Source organism: Octodon degus, unplaced genomic scaffold (assembly GCF_000260255.1).
Source record: "Octodon degus isolate 3935 unplaced genomic scaffold, OctDeg1.0 scaffold00350, whole genome shotgun sequence".
Classification (NCBI taxonomy): Eukaryota; Metazoa; Chordata; class Mammalia; order Rodentia; family Octodontidae; genus Octodon; species Octodon degus.
In genome coordinates, this window is record NW_004524926.1 from 910,944 (window position 1) to 921,725 (window position 10,782).

Consider the following 10,782-nt stretch of genomic DNA (forward strand, 5'->3'; position numbering starts at 1 on the left):
ATTCATTCATTCATTCATTCATTCATTCATTCATTCATTCATCTGACATCAGGATGGATAGACACAGAGGTACAAATGTCTGAGGAGGAGGGTCAAGGAGGCTGACTAAACCACACAACGTCAACAGTGGACTGTGCTATGGGTAAAATGCATAGAGGATGGAGACAGAGCTGGGGGGTAGAGAGCTGGATAACAGATGGGCCCAGCTGCTAAGAGAGAACGCAGCAGAAGTTTAAAGGACAAAAAGAGTGGAGAAAGCAGTCAAGCTCATACACAAGCACCCCCAAAGGACACAGGTGGATTGGATTCTTGGTCCCAGTTCCTAACCCTAACAAAACCTTGCCCCATGCTGTCTGCAGGGCAGCAGTGGTGAGCCCCACCCACACTCCATCAAGAGGGCAGCAATGCCTGCCCTTCCCCCATGCCAAGAGGGGTCAAAGCAGCAGCTATCCCAGCAGGAGCACAGGTCTTGAGGGTACATACACCAATGATAACAAACCCACAGCAATGTGAGCCAACCCACAGCCTGTAGCAGGCTGCCCAACACTCAAGGATAGTGAGGAAGAAAGTGTCCTTGCTGAGTCAGCTCTGGTTGCCAGGCAGGCAGTTACCCCAGTTAGACATGTGCCAAACGTAGCGCAAATCATGTGAGGAGCAGCAGTGACAGGGTGAGGGGCGTGCAGCAGTGTCCACAGTATTCCCCAAAACAAGGGCCATTCACATGTTTCATTACATAAATGTGGCACCTACTGGCCATCTCCACCAGAAAAAAGGGTTCCAAATTGGGACTCAAGGGAGCCAGTCCAAGTGTGATGAGATGGGTCTGCTGATCGTTAAACCAAATACCACATCATATGCCAGAAGAGCTGGGTGAAATGTATGAAGTCATTGCAGTCTGGCCACAGGACCAAGCTCAAAGGCTGAGGGGTGAGGGTAATACCCTGCTTCCACCTCTGGGCTCACCTTGTGCCACCTGACCTTCTGTCACAGGACTCTGCATGGACCTATGGGACCAGCTGTCAGACCTGCAAGAGGACTCAAGCCTGTTGCCTCTACTGTCTCCTACAGCATGCCAGCCTTCTCCTGAGCTGAGAGTCTCAGTACCTCTTCTCCCTCAGCTGCCACACTGAAGAAGCCTCAGTGGTAGCACTGGCCATGGTGGTCAGACTCAGGGCAGCAGCTGGTGCTGAGGTACTGCTATAGGCACATCATGTACCGCTCATACCTATCTCTGCCTGCAGCTGAGCAAATTACAGTGCAGAGGACCACACAAGCTTATTCGCAGTAACACAGGACAGAATTCTGGGCCTCTGTCCCTTCCATCTGCAGCTCAAGCTAGGTGCATACTACAACTCCACACCCAGAAGGAAAAGTTCCTAAACAGACAGGGCATACAGAGATGGGAGCAAAGGTGCCCAGGGCATATGTAGTCCCACCTGAGATTAGAAGGAGACCCAAGGAGCACAGCACTGTAAAGTCCCCATGGAAGTACCAGTAAGACTAAGACGGTAAGTAGCATATCCTCATCCTATGCACCCAGTACTCTAGGGGCTCTGAAAAGTAGGCATGGAATAGGCAGATGTTTGAGGGGGCAAAGATGGGGAGCCTGTCATAGGACAGTGACCGCAGCCACCTGCTGTCCTGCCACCACAGGGTCCACTGCTAGCCCCCATATGAGGCAGACCTAACTGACCTCAGTCCCATGGGCGTCACCAAAGTTCCACACCCTGAGTGGTGCACAGCCCATAGATGCCAATTCATGAGTTAATTTTCCAGGAGCTCATAGGCATTGCCAGAGAAGTCCAGGGAGCACCCTCAACTGCATTTTGTTAAAATGCTGAATTAAAACTAGCATTAGATTGGGGCCGGGGAGATGGCTCAGTGGAATAAGTGCTTCCCTGGCAAGCACAAGGGCCTGAGTTCGATCCCAGGTTCCACCAAAAATAAATAAATAAAATAAAATAAAACATTAAAAAAAAGAGAGTAACTGGAAGTACAAGGAGTCTCCATTATTCATTAAAAGGCATATGAATCTATGATTATCTTAAAATAAAGTTTAATTTAAAACAGAAAAAAAAAAAAAAAAAACCCAGAGGATTTCAACCTCATTTTACCTTGGCAGACACCAAGAATCAATTACTCTCTCTGTCCCACACTCAAGCATGCACATGCACACACACAAATATACATGACACTTACTGTTGGAGCCCCGAAGGCCTAACTTATCTTCTGGCTTCCCGTTAGTAACTCCACCAAAGTCTCTTTCTACTATAAATGCTGTGATTCTGTCCTTCATAGAGCCATCAGAATCAACAACCTCGGTCTTTGCAAACACGGTGAAGATCTCGGTCAGCCCATCATTGGTGATCCAGACCTGAGCAGAGAGTGCAGACCGGCCCTGGAGATGCTGCTCAATTCCAGCTCCATCCCAATGGCTTGGTCAGAGGTTGCACTGAGGTTGTACCTTGGAGCCATTGAGGACATAGTGGGTCTTGTCTTCACTCAGTGTGGCTCTGGTGTGGATGGAGCCAGTATTGTTCCTGCTTCAGAGGGTGAGAAACAGTGGAGGGAAAACAAGTTGGGAGTAAAGGAGGATGGACCTGGAACCTGGGAATGGAGATGATTAGGCACAGGAGCTGGCAAGCTTTTTAAATAGAGTCAAGAGAGGCGCTCGTCTTTCCCAGGTACAGGGCATCTGCCCTTTTGGACTCTGGCTGCAGAGACAGTTTGTCATCAGAAGGCCACATTCCAGTAAATCTCCTGACACAAACTACAGGCAGGTTGGATCTGGCCATTTCTGCTGTTACCACAGAAGCAATGAAGGCAGAGGTTCAAACAACTTGGGTCTAGACTGCTGCAGGAGAACCTGAACTCCTCATGGGCTCATCTGACCTGCTGTGAGGAGACATTTGGTGTCCCAGGAGGTGACCACTTTAGGTCCCCATCTGAGTGGTCAGATAACAGACTTGCCATCTGTAGCCAAGTCCTCCCCCAAGCCTGCTCCATCCAACTATGTGACCTTAGGCCCATCACACAACCCCACTGAACCTCCATTTTTAACATGGAAATGAGATCCTGCCCCTAGTTAACATGCTTGTTGAGGGGAACTGAAACCTGACAACCCCGCATAGCACAGGGTTGGAAAGCCACGGACACTGGCTGATACATGCCCTTAGGTTGTTTCACATTTGTAAGGCTTCCTGGGCAGACAGCTGGCAAGAAGAGTCTACGGAATGACTGGAAGATTTCAGGGAGGGAGGAGATACAAGCCAGTCACTCCACACAGACAAGACCTCAGTCCTGCAGACAGGCTGCAGGTAACATTCCAAGGGAGACAGACCTGGCTGGCTCTGTGAGACAGAAGGTTGCGACATGCTTCCCAGAGGCCAGTCTAGGCAGGCATTTGGCCTTCTGCTCCTCCGTGCTGACCTAGATGATCCCCTAAATGAAAACACACAAAGAGTAACATTTCATATAAGCTGGGGGGTGAAGATAATGGAAATGTGCTCATGAGACACTGTCCTTCAGGGTTGGCACTTACTTCATGCAAACAGAAACAGGAGGAGTTCTGGGTTGCTGGCCTTGGACAGAGCACAAAGAACGTGACTAATGCAGAAGCCCCGCCACACAGCTGCCAGCTCCAGGCTCAGTTCATCTCATTCATCTAACATCTCCCTAGTCAGGTGAGGTGGTCTTGGGCAAGCACTGTCCCTGTGCTGGAGCCCCCACCCTGAGATCTGTAAGATAGAGACACACCTCACAGGCAGGCCATCTGGAGTATAGATGTGCAGACACAAGAAAGCTAGAATTGTACCCTGCACAAGGAGGTTCCAGTCCATATCAGAGCAGTCCCCACCTTGTCTCAATGACAAGTGTAGGGACCTGCGCATAGAGCTCTTTCAACTCTGAAATCTACACTGAGTAGATGTAGACCCAATGAGAGGACACCAAGAGCTTCATATTCTGTCTTTTTTTTTTTTTTGGTACCAGGGATAGAACTCAGGACCTTGTGCTTGCTAGGCAGGTGCTTAAGCCACTGAGCTATCTCCCCAGCACTTCATATTCTGTCTTGATAAGCTCTGAGCCTGGTGAGACAGTTTTGTGTTCAGGCAGCAGGAAAACAGCTCTGACAGCCTGGCATGAAGAGCTGCCTCACACTTGGGCCTTAAAAGATGGGTCAGAGGTGTCGGGGACAGGAAGGGGATTCCGTGCCAAGGGACAGCATGAGCCAAAGGTCACTGCACACAGGTCCAGTGGAGGGCAGGGCTGGGCTTGCTCCACTCTGAAATCCTGAGCCGTTCCCATACGGTAAATAAGGCTTGCCCCTCCTGCCATCTGCAGACAGCTGCCAAAAGAGACCCTGAACAACTGACCTTGAGGCCCAACATGCTCCAACACTGTGGCTTCTACCAGCTTCAGGATTCTCTGCCCTAAAAAGCCTCCCAAAACTTGCAGTTATGAATGAAGCTCTTCCTGTTAACTTGTTATTACTTTTCAGCTGCTGAGAGCAGAACGAAGCCGACCTAACTCTCAGTCTCCCATTTCTTCTGATACTCAGCACTTGGCATAGCTACCTGTGATGGTGATAGCACCCCTGCAGTTCAATAGCCCCCATCCTGGTACCGCTTGGCAAGAACAGCTTTCAGCAGTTTTCATGTGGACACACAGTGTGCCTACGGCTGCAGACACAAACGCTGTGCTGCCTCCATAGGGCCAGCAGCCTGGTGGGTCAGGTAAGGTCTCCGCAAAGTCAGGACAAACTCTCACACGTGTTTGGGCGTAGGGGAGGTTCTCACAGGACAGCGAGGAAGGCATAGGAAGGACACACACAAGCACATTCCACCTGATTGATACACTACAGAAGGATACCGGGAACTTGCTCATCAGTCTATTTCTCCTATCTCAACCTGGCCCAGCTCTGGGCAGTGCAACAGGGGAATTACTCTGCAGGCTTGTCCCAGCCCCCTCCACCCCATCCCTGAAGCCTCACTCTAGCCCAAGAGACAGACCAGGTACGGTAACAAGAGAGCAAGGAAAGCTCCCGACCAATGGGACTTGCTGGACAAGACCCACATCAGGGTGTCACCAGGAACCACCCTAAACAGTCTGTCTTCTAAAAAGGACCAGAAGCAGCCGAAAGTACTCACTACCCACACCATACCCACAGCTCTAGACCCTCAGCAGACCACGGCAGAGACAGCCCCCCTGAGGGTGGCGTAAGCTGCACAGCCCGGAGCCACACTTCTCTGCAGGCGGCAGGCGGCCTGCATCTGGAGGCTGCCCTTCCTGAGCAGTGACCTCTTTGCAACAAGAACACGGCACCTCCTGAAATGGGGGACTGGCCAGGCCCATTTCCCGGGCTTACCATATTCTTCTGGGACCTGCATCCCAAAAAGCCCCAGGCTCTTCAGCTTCTCCAAAGTACCATCTGGGATTTTCCCCTCCCGGTCAATTTTTCTGGAGTCCACTGACAAGAAGAAATATCTTGATCTGGCAAAACAGACATAAGCTATACTAAAACAGACACTGCAGAAATATGCAGTCCTTTTTCGATAGCATACTGGTCCCAGACTTTCTCAAACTGGAAATTATCTGCATGTGTTTGAGTTTACATCATTGACCTAGCAAGAATTGTACTTTTTCAGTCTGGGCGAGATTCTGTTTGCTTACCTGGCTGCTTTCACTGTGTAAAATGCCAACAAATAACACATTGATGACATGTAGATTATTGCAGCCATACTCAACTTAAGTTTTACAAAATTAGCAGTATGTTCTACAAAATGAGAGAAGAGCTACCCAACTATAATGTGCACACTGACCACATGCCAATTACCAGGTGGCTAAACGCTAGGTCTAACCATACAAAGAAATACGCGTAGCACTACAAAGGAAGGAAGAATTGATACAGGCCACATGAAGAAAACTCAAAATTGTTCCGAAAGAAGCTAAACAAGAATGCATGGATCTGTTTAAATAAAATTCCAAAAACAGAAATGGAATTTAAATAAAGCAAATCAGTGATTCCCCAGGGACAGGGAGGGAATAAAGGTGGAGAAAGGAGCTTCTAGGGGTAACACATATGTTCACCTTGGGTATGTTAAGGGTTCCTGAGGGTACAACTTAAACACATATAAGTTACTGTATATCACATATCTCAGTAAAGCTTAGGAAGGCTGACAAATCAGATAGTATAGGAATAAGTGATTAAAGAAATAAAAACAGGTTATAAGGAGTCACACGGAGAGAAAATATTCTCTCAGGCTTTCACAGAGAGCACATTGGCCAAGCAATGGCCATGACTCATCCACATGGCTGACACTGACAAAGGTTCTACAATCTGAGGTACAGGATCTCAGGATAAATCCTGAGGAGATTTCACTGACCTTATCAGACCCAAAAGCTACAACTCGTGTTGCACAGGGCAGGCCCTACCTTGGTCTTAACCATCCAGCAGAAAAGTATAAAAACGAAGTAGAAGAAGTAAAGCCATGCTGCTATGTTGAGCTGTAGGGGACTCAGGTCAACAATTTCTGACATTGCCAGTGAAGCAGAAGACCCAATACTGTTGTAGAAACATAGATTTGAGAGAAAAGCCTGATGTCCCAAGAGAGGAGGGAACACTAGACTGAGCCCGAGGAGGGTTGCTGTCTGTTTGCAAATTCCCAGCAAGCTGGGACCCAAGGCAGCAGATAACAGCTTCTCCTGCAGGAACCCTGTCCTGAGATCCCTTGCTTGGGATGTTATGGGCTAGCATTCGTGTGAGCCTAGTGTTAAGCAAATGGTGGAAGTTAATAGAAATAGTAGTTTGTATTCACTTAGGTAATTACGCACATTCCTTAGTCTGCTTTTACTCCTCAATAAATGTGAGATGCTTCTGAGGCTCTGGGCTCACTTGGAGAGAGACTAATCTCAGTGAGCCCTCTGAAGCTACATTCATCAGGCCTTCTCGTTGTTTCTTTCGGCACCGACCCGTAACATACAACAACTATTATGGGCTACTGGACTCTTTTAGAATATTTGGCTGAGTTAACACACCTATAATATTCAAATAATGGAACTTAACAAAAAAAGGGAATACAGATGAATGTCCATTTTGTATCTGTGAATTCCAAGTGCTTAGGATAGATATACAGTTACATTCTCTTAATGAATAGAGGGATTTGCTCTAATGGTGTTTGTAAATAGGATATCATGTCCGCATCTTGTACAGCAACTAACCACTAGGAAGAATGTATGCAATGTGTTAATTATTGAAACTGTCCTACCAATTTGGTTTGAAACTGTCTCATTGCTATTTGTTTCTCAATAAAATTATGGGAAAAAATAAAGAAATAAAAACAAGTTAAAAATATGAAGATGAACCAGGCATGGTGATGCATGCCTGTAATGCCAAAACTCCAGGAGGCTCAGACAGGAGCATCAAAAGTTCAAAACCTGCAAGGGCAACTTAGCAATTTGGTGAGATCCTATGTCTGAGTAAAACAAATTAAATAAAGAAGGGCTGCAGATGTAGCTTATAGCTTAGTGCGAAAGCCCTGGGTTTGATCCCCAGTAGCAAAAAAACAAGTAACCATATCACACACACACAAAAAAAAAAACAAAACCAACATGTGTGTCTGTGTAGAGACATATTTATATTTTGACATTTAAAAGGTTTGCAACATTTTTAATTTAAAGTAACAATATTTTTTGATTTCTCAGTTTTAATTCCTGATAGGACAAATACGGGTAGGTAACGAACACTAAACAAGTGGTATTTGGAACCCTCAGTTATAAGAATGGGCTGCAGTTACTCTTGCATCAAGATCCTCAACAGGGGTCCCTCAGGAGGACTTCAGCACCTGTCAAGGTATGGCCCACAGCCATGATAGCTTATGCCTGTGATCCCAGCACTTGGGAGGCTGACGCAGGATTCCCTGAGCTACACAGTAAGCTCAAGCTCAGCCTGAACTATGTAGAGAGGCACTATCACAAAACAGACAACTGCTCTGGACAGATCTACAGACTCAGACAAGAGGTACATCTAAAACATCTTACACATCACACTCACCTACACACAAGCCAAAGGCTTGGACTGTACATGCCTGGCTTCTGTCACCTATTATTCTAGCTACTCAATTTTGTTATATTTTACATAAGTGCTGGTGCACAGCAGTTTAGAAATGTCTCAGGTGGTCCTTTACCATGGACACACAGAGATGAACCTGAGGACTTTTCATTAAGGAGCAACTATAAGAATTCCTGAGGCAAAAAAACTATGACTTCTTTGGCGGCATTAGGAGGGCTTCCTCTTTATGTGCCCCACCTCTTATACAAATGCCAGCACAACCAGTCCATCCATGGAAATGGATGCAAGCCTCGCGTACTTCCCGGCAGTGATAGCCTCGACTTGGCTTTCTCCTGCATCCCCGAGCATGAAGAAAGCCATACAGGAAGCCATACATACCCTCTTCAGTGAAGAATCTTTCCACAGGTCCCACAAACTGATTGATTTCATTAAGCTCATCTTGGCTCACCTCTGGAAATGGGAAAACGCCTTCCTAAAAGTGATAAAACATTTAGTAAAAATTAATAAGCAACCTACAACATGGTAATATTAGTCAAAGCCCAGGAAAGAGATGTGTTGGATTCCACACCTGGCCAGCAGAGCACAACAAAAAGCAGAAAGATGCACAAAGCAAACTTCACAAGAAGATTCGCATACAAAAAAACCTGGTTATGATACTCCCCTTCCTATGTTCATTTTCCTCTCCCCACAAACATTTTCATCAGTAGCAAATGATAAGGACTGTCCCACAGATAAGGAGCCTGGGACTCACATTTAGGTTTATCTTTGTGTCCTGCTTACTAGTTGGGAGGCCACCAACAAACGACAAACATCCGAGTCTCTGGTTTCTCACTTATATATACCTGACTCAAGGTCACCGTGAGACTCTTGGAAGCCTAACTCAGAACAGTCACTGTCAAGGTACATAAATGGGGCTGAATTCTGAATAGAACTTGAAGACAGAGAAACGGAGTTCAGTATAGCATTTGATGTGAACTATGTGACTAAGAGAAACCAAAGGACCCTCCAGGAGATTGAGCTGAGTCAGTGGAACTCCAGAGCTATCTCCCTGGCCCCGAGAGGGCTGTTCTAAAGTCATCACAGTAAGTAACTGCTTCCACCATCCAGGATCAGCCCTGATTCCAGCCAGGTTCAAAGTACTGACCTCTAAGGAGGGGGCAAGTCCTGTGCTTGCTCCTACTTTACAGAATAAAGCAATGAGGCAGAAATGTGAAGGGAACTAACCAAGATCACAATGCTAGTAAGTGTTGAAGCCAGCACTGTCTCTGGCTGCACAATACGGAATTTCCACACATTATGTATCTCACTGGGGTTCTACAGCACATCAGTAATACAAACATCACTAGCCCCATTTAAGGCTGAAAAAACAAATTTCAAAGTCACAGAGCTAAGGTGAAATCTAAGTTTCTGGACTTTAAGAGGCTGAGTGCTTTACAGCCACGCTGTTGCTACTGGCTGGATTCTGGAACCTCTACAGGAGATGTCGTGGGAAAGGGCCCTGGGAGCCAAATTTGGGCGGTCCTCCCAAAAGCAGGATGAAGGGCTAAGGCTTGTCTCAGTCAGGAAAGCTGCGGGTCACTGGAGGAGAAGCAGCGGCATGGGGGTGCCCCGTGTTCAGGAATGAAGGTGCAAGCCTCGCGCACTTCCCGGCAGTGCTACCCTCGACTTGGCTGGCTTTCTCACGCGTCCCCGAGCGTGAAGAGCAGCGACACAATCCACGCCATATTCCCCCAGCAAGGTCTGCGCGTTCCCGCCGCAGGTGCGAGGACGACTCAGGAGTACACGAGTGTCGGGACACCCTGCCCCTTGCACGCATTTATCGGGCAGGTTTGGGGACTCTTGACGAGGTTCGATCCCATGCTTGCTAAGGAGGCAAGGCGGGCGCCAGAGAGCGAGGGCGGCCGGGATGGCCTCACCTTCTCGATTTTGCCCAGGAACAGCTCCTTGGCAAACGCTCGCCGCGGCGGACCCGTGCGCAGCGAACGCCGGTTTACTCTGGGCACCACCAGAGACTGCCAGCTTCGCGCCACCGCAACCCTGAGCAAAAAGGGCCGGCAGCCACTCATGCTGCCAGCGGTCGCTCCTAAAGCCGGGTCACCTGCGCGAGCCGCGACAGGCGCAGGGCTTGGGTCGTGCCGCCTGATGACGGCACGGTCCCGCGCCGCCTGATGACGCCACTCGCCCGCGCCGCCTGGTGACGCCAGGGGCTTGGGCTGCCGCCGCGGCGCTTCAATGACCGCTATTCCTGGAAGCCGCCATTGTCACCCGTCGCTTTGGAGGTCTGGCCCGAAGCCGGCAAATGTCTTTGCTAGTTCTACTACTGAGTAGAACCCAAGGGGCGACCCTGCTCTCCATCTCTCCCCCTGCTCTCGGTTCCAGAATGAGGCTGTGAAAAATAAGAAGGGGCCGGGGAGATGACTCAGTAGAATAAGCACTTACTTGCCTGGCAAACACAAGGGCCTGAGTTCTGTCCCCGTTTCCGGGGCGGTGAGGGGGAAGAAAGACAAAAAGAAAGAAAAGAAAAATGAGAAGAAAAGGACCGGGGAGATAGCTCAGCGGTCTAAGCGTCTGCCTGGCAAGCTCACGGACCTGGGTTTGATCCCTGGTACTGCTTTCCGAGCCGGCCCCGCGCCAAGTCCACCTCCAAAACTGGGCATGCTGGTGCATGCCTATAATCCCAGCGCCGGGGAGGCAGAAACAGGAGGATCACGAGT

General features: G+C 48.5%; 1 pseudogene; it reads right to left on the minus strand.

Annotated features, from left to right (window-relative positions):
- Positions 1-1,918: 1,918 nt before the first annotated feature.
- Positions 1,919-10,134, minus strand: LOC101590078 (annotated as a pseudogene).
- Between the last annotated feature and the right edge of the window lie 648 nt (positions 10,135-10,782).